Source organism: Toxorhynchites rutilus, chromosome 2, assembly GCF_029784135.1.
Source record: "Toxorhynchites rutilus septentrionalis strain SRP chromosome 2, ASM2978413v1, whole genome shotgun sequence".
Taxonomy (NCBI): Eukaryota; Metazoa; Arthropoda; class Insecta; order Diptera; family Culicidae; genus Toxorhynchites; species Toxorhynchites rutilus.
In genome coordinates this window covers 217,256,805-217,270,625 of record NC_073745.1, presented here as the reverse complement: position 1 = coordinate 217,270,625, position 13,821 = coordinate 217,256,805, and the positions used below count along the sequence as shown (strand labels likewise).

The window sequence follows — 13,821 nt, the reverse complement described above, 5'->3', positions numbered from 1 at the left end:
AAACGATTTCGCCAACTTGACGTGCGAGTACACTGGATTCTTTTTTTACGCGATTTTTTACGTGATTTCATTTTATGTGATTTTTTTACGCGATTTACTCGAAATTATGTAATTTCTTTTTTTACGCGATTTTTTACGTGATTTCATTTTATGTAATTTTTTACGTGATTTTCTTGAAATTACACGATTTGACACTGCCTACCGTCGTTTCGTTGGGAAGAGAAAAAGAAGCAAATAAATTTTGCGAGAGCGTGTGTAAGTGTGGTTGCGACGTGCGCGCGCCGTTGATTGGGTGATCTTTATTTTACGCGATTCGCTCAAAATTACGTGATTTGCTTGAAATCATGCGATTTTTTTTTTGGGCGCACTCTTCAGTCACGTGGAAAAAATTGAGTGTAAAATTTTTTGACTGGCGAAATATGGGTAAACCGATACCCTAAGCATTTCTACATTTTCCATATCTCCTATGTCTTCTTTTGGTTCCAAATTATTATAAAACCTCTCTTTAACTCTTAATATACGATTCTTCAGAAATTGATGAAAACTTAATGAGTACTAGCTGACCCGACGTTCCCCAGAAATTATTTTTCTGTCTAAAACTAAGACGCATCACACCTGATACTGACTTTCAAATCCGTTGCTCCATACTCGAGTTAAATCGTGAGGAACGGGCACCAAATAATTTTTATTTATTGGGTTGGGGAATAAGTTCGTAGCGTAGCTTTTATTTAAACCAAAAGCAATAATTATATGAATAAACTAATAAATTATATACTCGCCGCCATTCTCCGCAATTCTGCAAACCATTCCGTGTTGTAGACCTTCTTCATACACGTTGCAAATGTCCCGGGTTGCTTCGGCAGCTTTTCGACCTCGATGAAAAGTTTTACGCAAAGTTGTTCCATGTTCCAAAATCAACAAGTGAGAAAAACGCATTCAAAGTTTTCTAGTATACTTGGTCGGTGTTAAGTCAGACCGGACCATGTGGCATTTTTATTATTTCGAGGAAAACGAGCTTGAAGTTTGGTGCTATAGAGGGTTTCCATTGAGCATTTGAAACAATTGCGATACGTTATTCCTGCTGTATGTGTGATTTTACAAGTCTGATTAGTCTGGTATGTAGCTTACGAGATGCTTAACCCAATGCAATCAATAACTCGAAATTTTCAATTTTGCGACTTGGTTCACTCTGACTTAACACCGACCACTTGTCTACCAGAAGCTTTAAGCATTTCGGTTTACCAATACACTGGTTTTTTTTTTCAATAAGCCGAGAACTATTGTTCAATGAAATGTGAAAAGATCCCCTCATTTGAATCAATCAATATTGGTTACAGGCTTAAACATTCATGGTGGGACAGTTATGCCTAGAATATCAACATGGGACAATTGAACTTGATGTTGTTTTTTAATACTGGGAACAATAATTTTTTTTTTGTGTTTTTTCGAAAGATTATGCATAAAAACATCGTTTTATGAAGAAGGGAATAATAGGCAGAATATAAAACTCGTTGTTATTAGGCATTCGCTAACAAGGTGTACCGTTTTGTCTCGTATCCCGAACAGTCTCAAATTCAGAACACTTCATTTTTAAATATAAATTTACTAAACTTTTATGTTATAAATAATCGAATAATGAAAACACACACATTCTTTAAGGTATAGACTTCATTTTGACATAATTTACAGGTATCAATACAGCCTATAGTTTATAACATTGAACATTTGCAAAAAAGTGACAGTCGAAACCAATGATAAAATGTTTGCGTTAGCAAATTCCGTAAAAAACAAGCATCGTTCATTTTTCAGTTTTTGTAGTTTTTTTTTTTTTTTTTTATAAATTCGTTTATTTTTACAGGCTCAGTTGCATAAGTTTAAAGGAGCCGAAATCTTAAATATATTTTTAACACTATATATATGAACAATTTTCTTAAATCTATGGTTAGTAATGTGGGAAACCGATTACTCGCGGTGAACTCGAGATTAGAAGGGTGACATATTTTTCTCAGGAAAAGGATGGGGTATAAGGAAATTATTACAATGTTGATAATCACACACACTCAATTCTTAAATCTATTCGTACATCTATTGTGAATTTACATTTCATTCTCCTGTTTATAGCAAGCGGACCAATTACTCATAAAGGAAGAAATGGAGGGTATAAGGATATAAGGATAATCACACACGAACATCGATAGATTTAAGGAAAACATATATTTGGGACATGTAATCAAGGTCTAACCGAGCCAACACATCTCTCACCGGCACATTGGGCTGCCTTCCTCTAGCCCGAAGGGAGTTCTCTAAATTCGATCTGGCAACAAGATACACCTCACACGACCAAACAACGTGTTCGATGTCGTGGTAGCCTCGGCCACAAACGCAGATATTGCTGCCGGCCAGATTGAAACGAAAGAGTAGCGCGTCTAACGAACAGTGATTGGACATGAGTCGGGAGAAGGTGCGAATAAAGTCCCGACTCAAGTCCAGACTTTTGAACCATGGTTTGAGGCTAACCTTAGGGATAATCGAGTGAAGCCACCGGCCCAATTCACCTTCGTTCCATTTGCGTTGCCAGTTAGCGATGGTATTTTTACGGACTAAAGAGTAAAATTCATTGAAGGCGATTTGACGCTGATAAATATCGCCTTCAATCGCACCTACCTTTGCTAATGAGTCAGCCCTCTCATTACCCGGAATTGAGCAATGAGAAGGGACCCACACAAAGGTAATGACATAACAGCGTCTGGATAAAGCACTCAAATTTTCTCGTATTCTCTCAAGGAAGTACGGCGAGTGCTTTTCCGGCCTCACTGAACGGATAGCTTCGACAGAGCTAAGACTATCCGTTACAATGTAATAGTGTTCAACAGGTCGTGAGGCGACGCTGTCCAGCGCCCAATGAATTGCTGCCAATTCAGCAATATACACTGAGCAAGGATTCTGAAGACTGTGTGAGGTGCTAAAAAATTCGTTGAACACTCCAAATCCTGTGGACTCGTTTATAGTGGACCCATCAGTAAAGTACATATTATCACAATTGATACCCCCATACTTTTCATCGAAGATCGTTGGAGCGATCCTCGATCGTTGGTAATCTGAATATCCATGGATATCTTGCTTCATGGACAGATCAAAATGCACAGAGGAATTGATGTAGTCAGGGAAACAAACACGGTTGGGAATATACGAAGAAGGATCAACCTGCATGGAGATGAATTCATGATATGAACTCATGAATCCGGAGTGAAAATTTAGCTCGATCAGCTGCTCAAAATTTCCGATCACCAACGGGTTCATGACCTTACACCGGATGAAGAACCGAAGAGATAATAAATTGAAGCGATCTTTTAGTGGGAGTAGGCCTGCCAAAACCTCGAGACTCATGGTATGCGTTGAGGGCATACATCCCAACGCGATACGGAGACAAAGATACTGAATTCGCTCGAGTTTAATGAGGTGTGTTTTGGCAGCTGATTGAAAGCAGAAACTGCCATACTCCATCACTGAGAGAATAGTTGTTCGATACAACATTATAAGATCTTCGGGATGGGCTCCCCACCAGGTGCCGGTAATTGTACGGAGAAAGTTTATTCTTTGTTGACATTTTTTACTCAGATACCTAATATGGGCCCCCCCAAGTACATTTGGAGTCGAACCAGACCCCAAGATACTTGAATGACATAGCATGAGTGATCGGTTTACCCAAAAGTTGAAGCTTTGGTTTTGCTGGTCTACCAAAGAAAAAAACCACAACCACAGAAAAAACCACAGTTTTTGTAGTTGTTTCAACTGTTTTGATTGCTGTTTCCATGTTAAGTGCTAGAGAATGTAAAAACCTACAATATCTGGGTGTAAAAAATGATATTTTATACAGAAATCTTTATTAAAATTAATATTGAAGTAGTGTTCGGAATATGAATCAAATTTCTACGCATGATTCAAATTCCGAACACTTTATTTCAAATGTAAACCTACTGAACTTTAATGTTATAAATAATTGAATAATATAATCAAAGCCCTGAAATTCTTTGGGTTATAGTCTCCATTTAACATTATTTGCAGGTATCGATACAGCCTATAATTTATAATATTGAGCATTTCCAAAAAAAGTGACAGTCAAAAACAATGATTAAATTTTTACGTTAGCAAATTCTGTAAAAAACAAGCATAGTTAATTTTTCAGTTTTAGTAGTTTTTTCAACTATTTTGTTTGTTGTTTTTATGGTAAGTGCTAGAATTTGTACGAATTTACAATAAATGGATGAAAAAACGATATTTTATGCAGAAATCTTCATTGAAATTAGTGTTCGGAATATGAATCAAGTTTCTACGCATGATTCAAATTGCTAACACTTTATTCCTCAATGTGAATTTACTGAACTTTCATGTCATGAATAATTTAATAATCAAAGCCTTGACATTCTTTTGGTTATAGACTTCATTATAACATCATTTACAGGTATCGATACCGATATAGCGCCCTTGGTCCCGAAACCATGTAAACTATAAAAAGCAAATACAATAAATAATTACGAAAGCAAAATCCAATTTTTCTGCGAGTATAACATTTTTCCAAGAAAGACTAGCTCATTGACTTTAATTTGATATATCGATCATATGAATCGGTCCAGTAGTTCAAAAGATATACCATTTTGAGTAATGAGAAACTGTTTTATGACCACCAAAGCTTCGGAATTCGGTGTTCGGAATTTGAGACAAAACGGTACACGTGTTCTGTTAAACTTTTTTTTTATTTGTTAGAGAATTAGTTCGTTCTTCCTAACTGAATGTATGACATAAAATTATTGTACTCGAACCAATTTATTTGATATGGATCTACAAAAAATATATGGTGGGACAGTTATGAATAGAATATCAACATGGGACAATTGAGCTTGATGTTGTTTTTTTAAAAGCTGGGAACAAATTATAACTTTTTTGTGCATAAAAACATCTTTTAATGAAGAAAAGTGAAAATTGTCAAGAGGTAACATGGGAAAACTATGCGTAGAACGGTAGAGCAGGCGTCGAAAGAGTTCTATCGTATAAATACTTATTCTTTACCAAACAGCAATATATTTCTTCAGGGAGTTCGAGGATGTTCGTCGTTCCCAGGTTTTTCGGATGCCGAGCCCGACAAAACTGCCTCGTCTAGACCCGCTCACTCCATCCGATGCTCACACACCTCAGTCTACACAACTGTCGAACACGGTAGCCCATTAACAGCTCTACCACCGGAGGATATTGAGGGCCATCGGGCCCTCATTCCAGATAACTCATCACCTCCAGTTGATCCTGTATTCGTCATATACTACCAAAATGTGAGGGGATTACGTACGAAAACCACGGAGCTCCGATTGATGCTCTCGACCTGTGACTACGACACTCTAGTTTTCACTGAAACATGGCTTCGTGCGGACATATCAGATTGTGAGCTATCCTCTGAGTATCAGTTCTTTCGCGGCGACCGTAATCCAGTTACCAGCCAATTTTCCAGAGGAGGTGGTGTACTTATCGCGGTAAAATCCAACTACTCGTGTGCTGTAATACCGCTTGAGGACTGTGGCCATCTCGAGCAAGTGGCTGTGCGCATTAGTCTGCTGTACAGAACACTATACATCGCAGCTATCTATTTGCGCCCCATCTCCAGTCCGGCTCTCTACACGTCTCATACCAACGCGCTACAGTCGATCATGGATGGATGTTCGAGTAAAGATGTAATCTTGGCACTAGGCGACTACAACCTCCCGCTTTTGAGTTGGGTCTTCGATTAGGACATAAACGGCTATTTACCATCTAACGCATCTACGGAACAGGAACTGGCACTTACTGAACCGATGCTAAGTTTGGGATTAACTCAAGTGAATTCGCTTCCAAATTCGAACGGCAGACTTCTCGACTTGGCGTTCATAAGTGAACCGGACATCGCGAATCTACTAGAGCCTGCGGTCCCGTTATTGTCAGCCGATGAACATCACAAGCCCTTTGTTTTAAACATGGACGCCCTCTACAGTCCGGCCAACTTCTCTGACTATGCGTCTCTTCCACCTGAATTGAATTTCAGGTTGTGTAACTTTGACTCGTTGAACAACATACTGTCCTCTATTGACTGGCTTCAACTGCTGGAAGGAGGCTCGGTCGAAGTTATAGCTGAACGTTTCTACGACAAATTGTATGAAGTTCTTTATGCGCAAATTCCCCTCAAACGACGTGTAGTGAAGCCAATTCCGACGCAACCTTGGTGGACCTCTGATTTACGCAACTTTCGGAACGTACTGCGGAAGGCACGCAAACGCTATTTGAGCACAAGATCAACAGAAGATAAAAATAGTCTCAGATTAACAGAAACAAATTACAACGCATTATTGAGGTCCAGGTAAGGAGAATATATACAGTGAACTCAAGCAAATCTTAAGCGAAACCCATCGGCATTTTGGAATTACGTGAAATCGCATCGCTCAGGCAATCGCATCCCGGATACAATGGAGTTCGATGGAATCACTGCCAGCTCTCCTGGCGATGTCGCTAATCTGTTTGCGAGCTTCTTCCAGACAGTGTACAATTCAACTTCACCGCCTCTGCACGGTGCAAGCTTCGATCGCATACAGGAGCACAATCTGAATATGCCAACGTTCAATTTCTCTCCGGATGAAGTCTTGAAAGCCTTGCGTGATCTAGATGCATCAAAAGGGCCTGGAGTCGATGGCATTCCTCCATCTCTGCTGAAACACTGTGCTCACTCACTGGCTTTTCCCGTCTCTTGCATATTCAACCGCTCGTTGAGGGAAAGAATTTTTCCCACCGTTTGGAAAAAGGGCTCAATAGTACCAATTCACAAAGCGGGTAATCGGAATTACGTGAAGAACTACCGTGGAATATCACTTCTCTGCTGCTTCAGTAAAGTCTTCGAAAAGTTAGTGCACAACGCTTTGTACAATGTGGTGCATCCACTCATATCGGAGTTCCAGCATGGTTTCGTCCAGCATCGGTCCACAACAACGAATCTGCTTTGCTACACAAATACATTGTTTCGTGAAGTCGAAGCTCGTCGGCAGGTCGACTCCATCTACGTCGATTTTTCAAAAGCTTTCGACACCGTGCCGCACATGTATGCATGTAAAAAATTCAGCGCTATGGGATTTCCAAGTTGGGTGGTTGATTGGACCTTTTCCTACTTGACCGGTCGCCAATCATTCGTGACGATCAATGCGGCTCACTCAGTAATCTTCTCAACTACTTCAGGAGTTCCGCAAGGAAGCGTGCTAGGGCCAATGTTATTTGTTCTGTTCGTCAACGACCTGTGCCCCCGTATTTCATCATACAAACAAATGTTCGCTGATGACCTGAAAATGTATCGAGTAGTCAGGACAACGCTCGACTGCCTCGTACTCCAAAAAGACATTGACGAAACGTTATTGTGGTGCAACGTAAACGGCATGAGAGTAAACGTGAAAAAATGCAAGGTGATTTCATTCACCCGTAGGATCGCTGCCGTAAAACATCAGTACCACATTGGGTCTGTGCCACTGGAACGTGTTTATACAATATGCGATCTTGGAGTTACTATTGACTCCAAGTTGAGATTCAACGAACATGTTGCGCTTATCACTGCTAAGGCTTATACGGTACTTGGATTCATACGACGATCTACCTGTCAGTTCACCGATATCTACGCCCAAAAAACTTTGTTTTGCGCTTTAGTCCGAAGCATCCTGGAATACGCTGCACCTGTGTGGGCACCTTACCACACATCGCTGATCATCAGAATCGAACGCATTCAGAAGTGTTTCATTCGATTTGCCTTGCGGAATCTCCCTTGGAACGACCCCTCTAACCTGCCCGATTATTCCGCACGCTGTATGTTGATCGGTATGGAAACACTACGTGCGAGGCGCACTCACATTCTGCAACTGATGATCTTCGACCTACTGCGCAACAACATCGACTGTCCCCAACTCTTAGAAAATGTTCCTTTTCACGTTCCTTCACGGCAGTTAAGATTCACACAGCTCATCTCTGTACCTGTACACCGAACCGGCTACGGCTTCAACAATCCATTGGACTCATGCCTACGTGCATTCAATGAAATCAGTGCTCACTTTGATTTTACGACTAGCAAACCTACTTTTAAAAATAGTATTAAAAATATTAGATAGAGTAGTCTGTGCGAGTTTTATCGAAGACGAAACAACAAATAAAAAAAAAAATAAATAAATAAAACCTACATCTTGGGTAAAACGAATGAAAACATGTTCCAATAGTTTAATTTCAACGGTACCTCTAAGTACGGCTTTCCACCATGTTTAAGAGGAGTGAAAAGGGATATTTGCAAATTATAATGATATTTAATTCCAAAGAGCAAATGAATCCTCGTCTAAAACAGTGCGATCATACGACATTGATAGCCCCATGTTCAGAAAATGTTCATCTTTGCACGGGCGAGTAGGGATACCAATCAACGTGATCGTGCTGATGATTTTTTGACATTTTTCTTTTTCCTGGAAACGAGAAGAGTCCTATTTTACGGTTGTCTATATCTTGAACATATACATAGTTATGATGAGTTGCAGAAAAAATAACATTGCACTACAACTCAATTTCGCGAAGTCCACTTCTGTCAGATTTGTCTCGTGAGGAAATAGTTTCTAGTGAGGTTTCTCGAGTGAAAATTCCGTTATTGAAAACAGTGCTTCATTATCACTATTTATAGAGACATTTTCTCAACAGAAATGGTATCAAGGCAATCTTTTTAATCAATCCTGTAAAAATCTACAATACATCTGTTGAAATACTCGATGTTCTCGTTTGTGTAATTTTTGTTTCGCATACATCTAGCCGTGTTCTAAAAACTGTTCATGGATGTCTTCCGTGACAAACAAATAACGATTCGCCAACAGTGACTCCTGTTTTAACGCTAATCACAATGGGATTTTGATATTCATCCTTAGAAATTCATACTTTTCAATGTTTTTCATTGAGCCACTTTCGCGAAAAATTCTAAAAGTAGATTGATTGTAAAAATAAGCCACCGAGCAATGTTTGTCCCATCATGTGACTGATCACATGTCTTAATATGGCGCGAAACATGGAGATGCGCATGCATGAGATCGCCTGGAATCATGCGCCCAAAACAGCCTATTCACCAACTTAACTCCATTTCCAATACCCGAAGCTCATTCCGATGGGAGCTTTATAACAGCATGAATTCCCTGCGTAAGTTTTATGGCTAAAGTGTCCGAGAGCGCCTGTGTGTTGGTGGTATGAACACCTTCTACCAGACACCGGTCATTTTTTCCAGTTTACCAGCCACTCGTTCTCGCGGCACACCACTATCAATTAATGATCGCATTGTTATACCTGAGGTATTCCAAATACACATGCAGCTCGGGGCGTTCGTTCGTCGGTATCGGTACCTCACACAACTGTTGGCCCAGTCGTAGATTGGGACGCGTGGAACGTTGACGCGGTACTTGCAGCTGTCGACGGCGTATATTTTCTCTCTCGGTATTTCTTCTACACGTGATAAGCTAAAGTTACCTTTCGGTGGTGCTGCTGCTGATTAGTCTGTCGTTATTATTAAACAAAACAACAATTGAAGGTGTCGAAAGGTGTTACAATTAGAGTGCTAATGTCAACCACTTACAACTCTGTGCGCGTAGCCTAGCTTGAGTAAACATTCTTCGCCAAAGGTCGTCTGGACGTGTGCACCAGAAAAGTTGGTTCTGGTGGAATATTAGTGATCTGAATATAAAAATATTGGTGTGGATGTGGGTGATCGGAAAAAAAGTTTTTCACAAAGAATACGCTGGTGCTTTTAACGTTCAATTATCAGGAACCACTCGAAGAATCACTGAATTGTATCAGGTATCTTATCAGTGGTCCGATAAGAAGCAATACTGAGTGAAATACTGAATTAGTTTCGTTCGAATAGGTGCCAATCGCGGAATGTGATAATTTGACACATCGAATTTGGTTCTTTGTTTCATTTGAGTTGCGGAATATAATTATCGGTCGGTGTTGTAAAACATGTAAACCGACTTACGAGTGACGTACGGAGAGCCAGAGAAGAAATTGATAAAAGTGTGAAGCTGAAACGTAACCGCGAAATCGGACACTGTCATCATCAAAGGCGAAATGCAGCATCTGTTCCTGCGAGATTACAGTAATTGTATCGAAGTGCTGTGTGCTTAATATAGTTTGAAGAATAGCTGTAGCGGTAATTAGCGTCAAGATTGAGTTGGAAAGTTTCATGCTCGACCGGAGGTGGTGTACCGAGCGATGGGAGAGTTGTTCGAACAAAATGTTGGTATTTTTCTGGAACAAAAAATGTAAATTGCATGCTGCATTGCGAATCAGTGGAACGCATAATCGCGTTTGTGATTGGAACGCTTGAATTGATTGAAGATTGATCTCTTTTTGATTTCCGGTACATATTTCGCACAGTCGACTGCTTAGCTTAGTTCAAGCAATCGAAAATATAAGGTTTATAGAAGTATTCGTTTGAACACGTTTAATATGGATGTTCATCTAGCTCTCGTCGGATATCAATTATGGACATTACAACTTCTCAGTATATTACCGAACATCGTGCTCGATGCTGTGAACAAGCGCGATAAATTTCCCCCAAGTTGTTTCGCACCGCTCAAATTACCAACTATGTGCGACATTCCACGGGTATGCCTTCATTGGAACGCGATTTTCCGTTCAATAGCCGGTTTAAGTGCGAGTATTGCGCGGGGTGTTATTGTCATTGACATTTAGTTAGCTATTTCAAGAAACTTGCCGAGGAACACGTTATGCTGCGAATAGTGCCATTTTCGATACCGAGATGATGGAAGTGAAACTTATTATTTTGCCATTCCGTCATCGTTCCTGTCGGTGCCAAGTTATGTAATGCAAAGCACCAAAAGCGATTCATAACCATGTGCGGAAATTAGACAAATTGAAGAAAATATATCTATTTTATTGGATTGCGCTTATTGATGTTATTGGTTGATTGTATTCATATGTCAATTATTCTGTTTTGGCAGAAATTATATCACAATACACAATACCGAATGATGGGCTCTTCCAACAATGATTTAAATATGGTGCATCCCCACGTATAATGAATTTTTATATTAACGGAAAGAAAAATGATTCTATTAATAAACTTCGGGCATAGAAAAGGACAATATATATGTCAATCAAGTTTCGGGAACTTTTAAACGAGTTATGCAGACATTTATTGACGTAGGACTACGTCTCTCATTTCTACGTAGGACTACGTCTCTCATTTCTATACCGGGGTGTAAATTCAAAGCCTGTTCCCCTTGGAATTGAAAATTACATTCAAGCAAAAGAGTTTATTTTCGCTGCGAACAAATGCATTTCGTTTTGTGATTTTTCAATCAAGTGCAATTAACAAGAAAGCTTTTGAAAATTTTTCTTCCCCATCAGTAGAATATTTTCGTATCCAATATTGGATGCATAGAACCTTGACCCTCCAACGTAACGGTCTCGTTTTCGAAGTCCCTCGAAGTCCCTCAAATATCCATTTATTCATTCATTCAGAATGGATTCAGATTCAACTTAGAACAAATGATCACTAAATCAAGGATAGTCCTATATTAACATTGCGATTATACTACAGATATAACCCACTTCCTGTTTTTTAATCTATTTAGTACCGATCCAGGTGCGTGCTCTAGCTTGATTCAAAAAAAGCAGTCAACGCTAAGAATGTAAAACAGTAGGAAGGTCGGAAGGGATGGAAGCTTGACGTAGGACGTTTGTCTCATGATCTGATCATAAGATGATGATGATGATGATGACCCACCTCATACCCCTACAAAGGTTTGAACAGGTCGATTTATCTTATAGATTGTATGTATGTTTGCATTGAAGTTAAGAGACCAGCATTATAAAGCAAAAACAAAACCGAACTGACTCTGTTGCAGGCATGAATTTCTATTAATCGAACATTATAAATTGGCGAAAACTGTAAAAAAAACAATGTTTCCATCCGTATCGACATTGACATAATCATAGTCTCAACTTCAAATCCAAAGCTTTCACAAGGCCTGTCAAGAAAATATCCAACCCGGGAAGATCCTTGACTGATTGGGAATTTAACCCAATATCTAAAAGTGTCAATTAAGAACATATTAGAGTCGAACATATAACAGTCGAGCAGATCGTGTCCAATGACATGAAAACAATCTTGAATCACTTTTGCGTTGACATTATCAGTACCAGCCGAATTTTTCAATGAAAAACAAACACCTTTCAAATCCGCAAAAGTGGTAGGTGAAAAACAATCTAGTCTGCAATTGATAATAATCGGCTGTATTATTTCGACAGGTTTTTAATATTTTCCATAGTCCTTCGCTATTATTTTGATGTTCAACGATTTTCCTCTGTATATATTCACATCTAGTCTTTTTCAAGGCCTGTGAATATATGTTTCGCGCCAAAGTGTACATATTCCAATCATTTTCTAAATTAGTTCTTACAAACTTCCTGTACTTTTTGTCTCTTTTGCGTTTGAGGCGCAGCAGATCCAAAGAGTACCAGCTGTTCGAATTACTTAAATCAATATATTTTTCAATTACTAATTAATTCGTACACTCTTTCTAAGTATTAGTTAGAACATCTGCTTTATCATTCAGATGTCCAGTAGTTGCTTCAAAATCCAGGCTTGCCGACACAAGTTGAGACATATCTCGCTTAACTTTAGAAAAGGTCCTATGTAACAAAAGTAAACAAATCGAGTTAATGGATGCACGCTCTTAGTTTTCAATCATTGAATGCATTACAAAAACAATCGTTCATGTATCTATCTTCTTCATCTTTTTATCGCCGATACAAAAAATATCCAATGTGCAGATTCGTATTTTAAGCACTCGGCTGTTACTTCGGACGCCACTTTCCTCCGACGCTCGGAACGTCCGAAGTAACAAAGCAGTCAAAACAACACAAAGTCGTACTTCGGTCGTTTTGGGTTTTTGTTTCTTACAGGCGTTGTTAGCGATTTCAGTGCAATTCAACGAGTGATAACAACAATAATAAGTCTTTAGAACGAAATGCTGATATTTGAATTGCTGTTTAGTAGTTAGTTTCAGATTCGCATCGTGCAACGTAATATGTCCAATGTGCAAATGCGGGCAGTCAAAAGGTCCAATGTAACATTTTTCGCTCCTAGTCTTCAACTTTAATCTCAAATCACAGAACAACAGTTACGATTGGTTTTTCAGAGTTATTCTTGACTGCTAGTGGTGAAAGTAGCGATAGAGATCGATACCTTTCAATACAATTCGCAGATTAATGTTCGGGTCTTCAACTTCGTTTTTCTCGAGTTGACGAAAATGTTACATTGGACCTTTTCAAAAGTTACGCGAGATATCTTCTCGAGAATATTGTTTCCAGCATTTGATCTTTACTTTGTTTCTATCACAGTCCTTCTGTCCATTCTCAATGTTAACAAAAGTTGTCTCATGGTCAGTTATTTTGAATTTGGCCTCTGTCGAAGAATGAACAGTAGCAAATCTTGAAAAGACGTGATCAATTAAAGTTCTACTATGTTTAGAAATTCTAGTAGCTTCGATAATCGTTTGTTTGAAGTTAAAATAATGCGATAATTGTTTCAACTGGTTCGAATTTCGTACATTAAGCCAATCAATGTTAAAATCGCCAGCAATTACATTTAATTTACTGCAATCAACGACATTTTCCCACCAGTTCTCCAAAATTTCAATAAAACGCTGGTCACTGGAACTAGGGGAATGGCATACAATTCCATAGTTTCCCATCTGCATGCCTCTTTCAACTGAAACAGCC

General features: G+C 39.1%; 1 protein-coding gene across 8 annotated transcripts in view; it reads left to right on the top strand.

Moving 5' to 3' along the window:
• Positions 1–9,395: 9,395 nt before the first annotated feature.
• The window catches only part of LOC129766657 (pre-mRNA splicing regulator USH1G), a 25,770-nt gene continuing 21,344 nt past the window's right edge, over positions 9,396–13,821 (top strand). Inside the window, exon 1 of one of the 8 annotated variants that reach the window (XM_055767238.1) lies at positions 9,396–9,507. The gene's annotated coding sequence lies outside the window, so the exon portion shown is untranslated. Of the gene's footprint in view, positions 9,771–9,943; positions 10,053–10,215; positions 10,306–13,821 lie in introns of those variants that run through there. The other 7 variants (XM_055767239.1, XM_055767236.1, XM_055767240.1 and 4 more) reach the window with 7 other exon arrangements.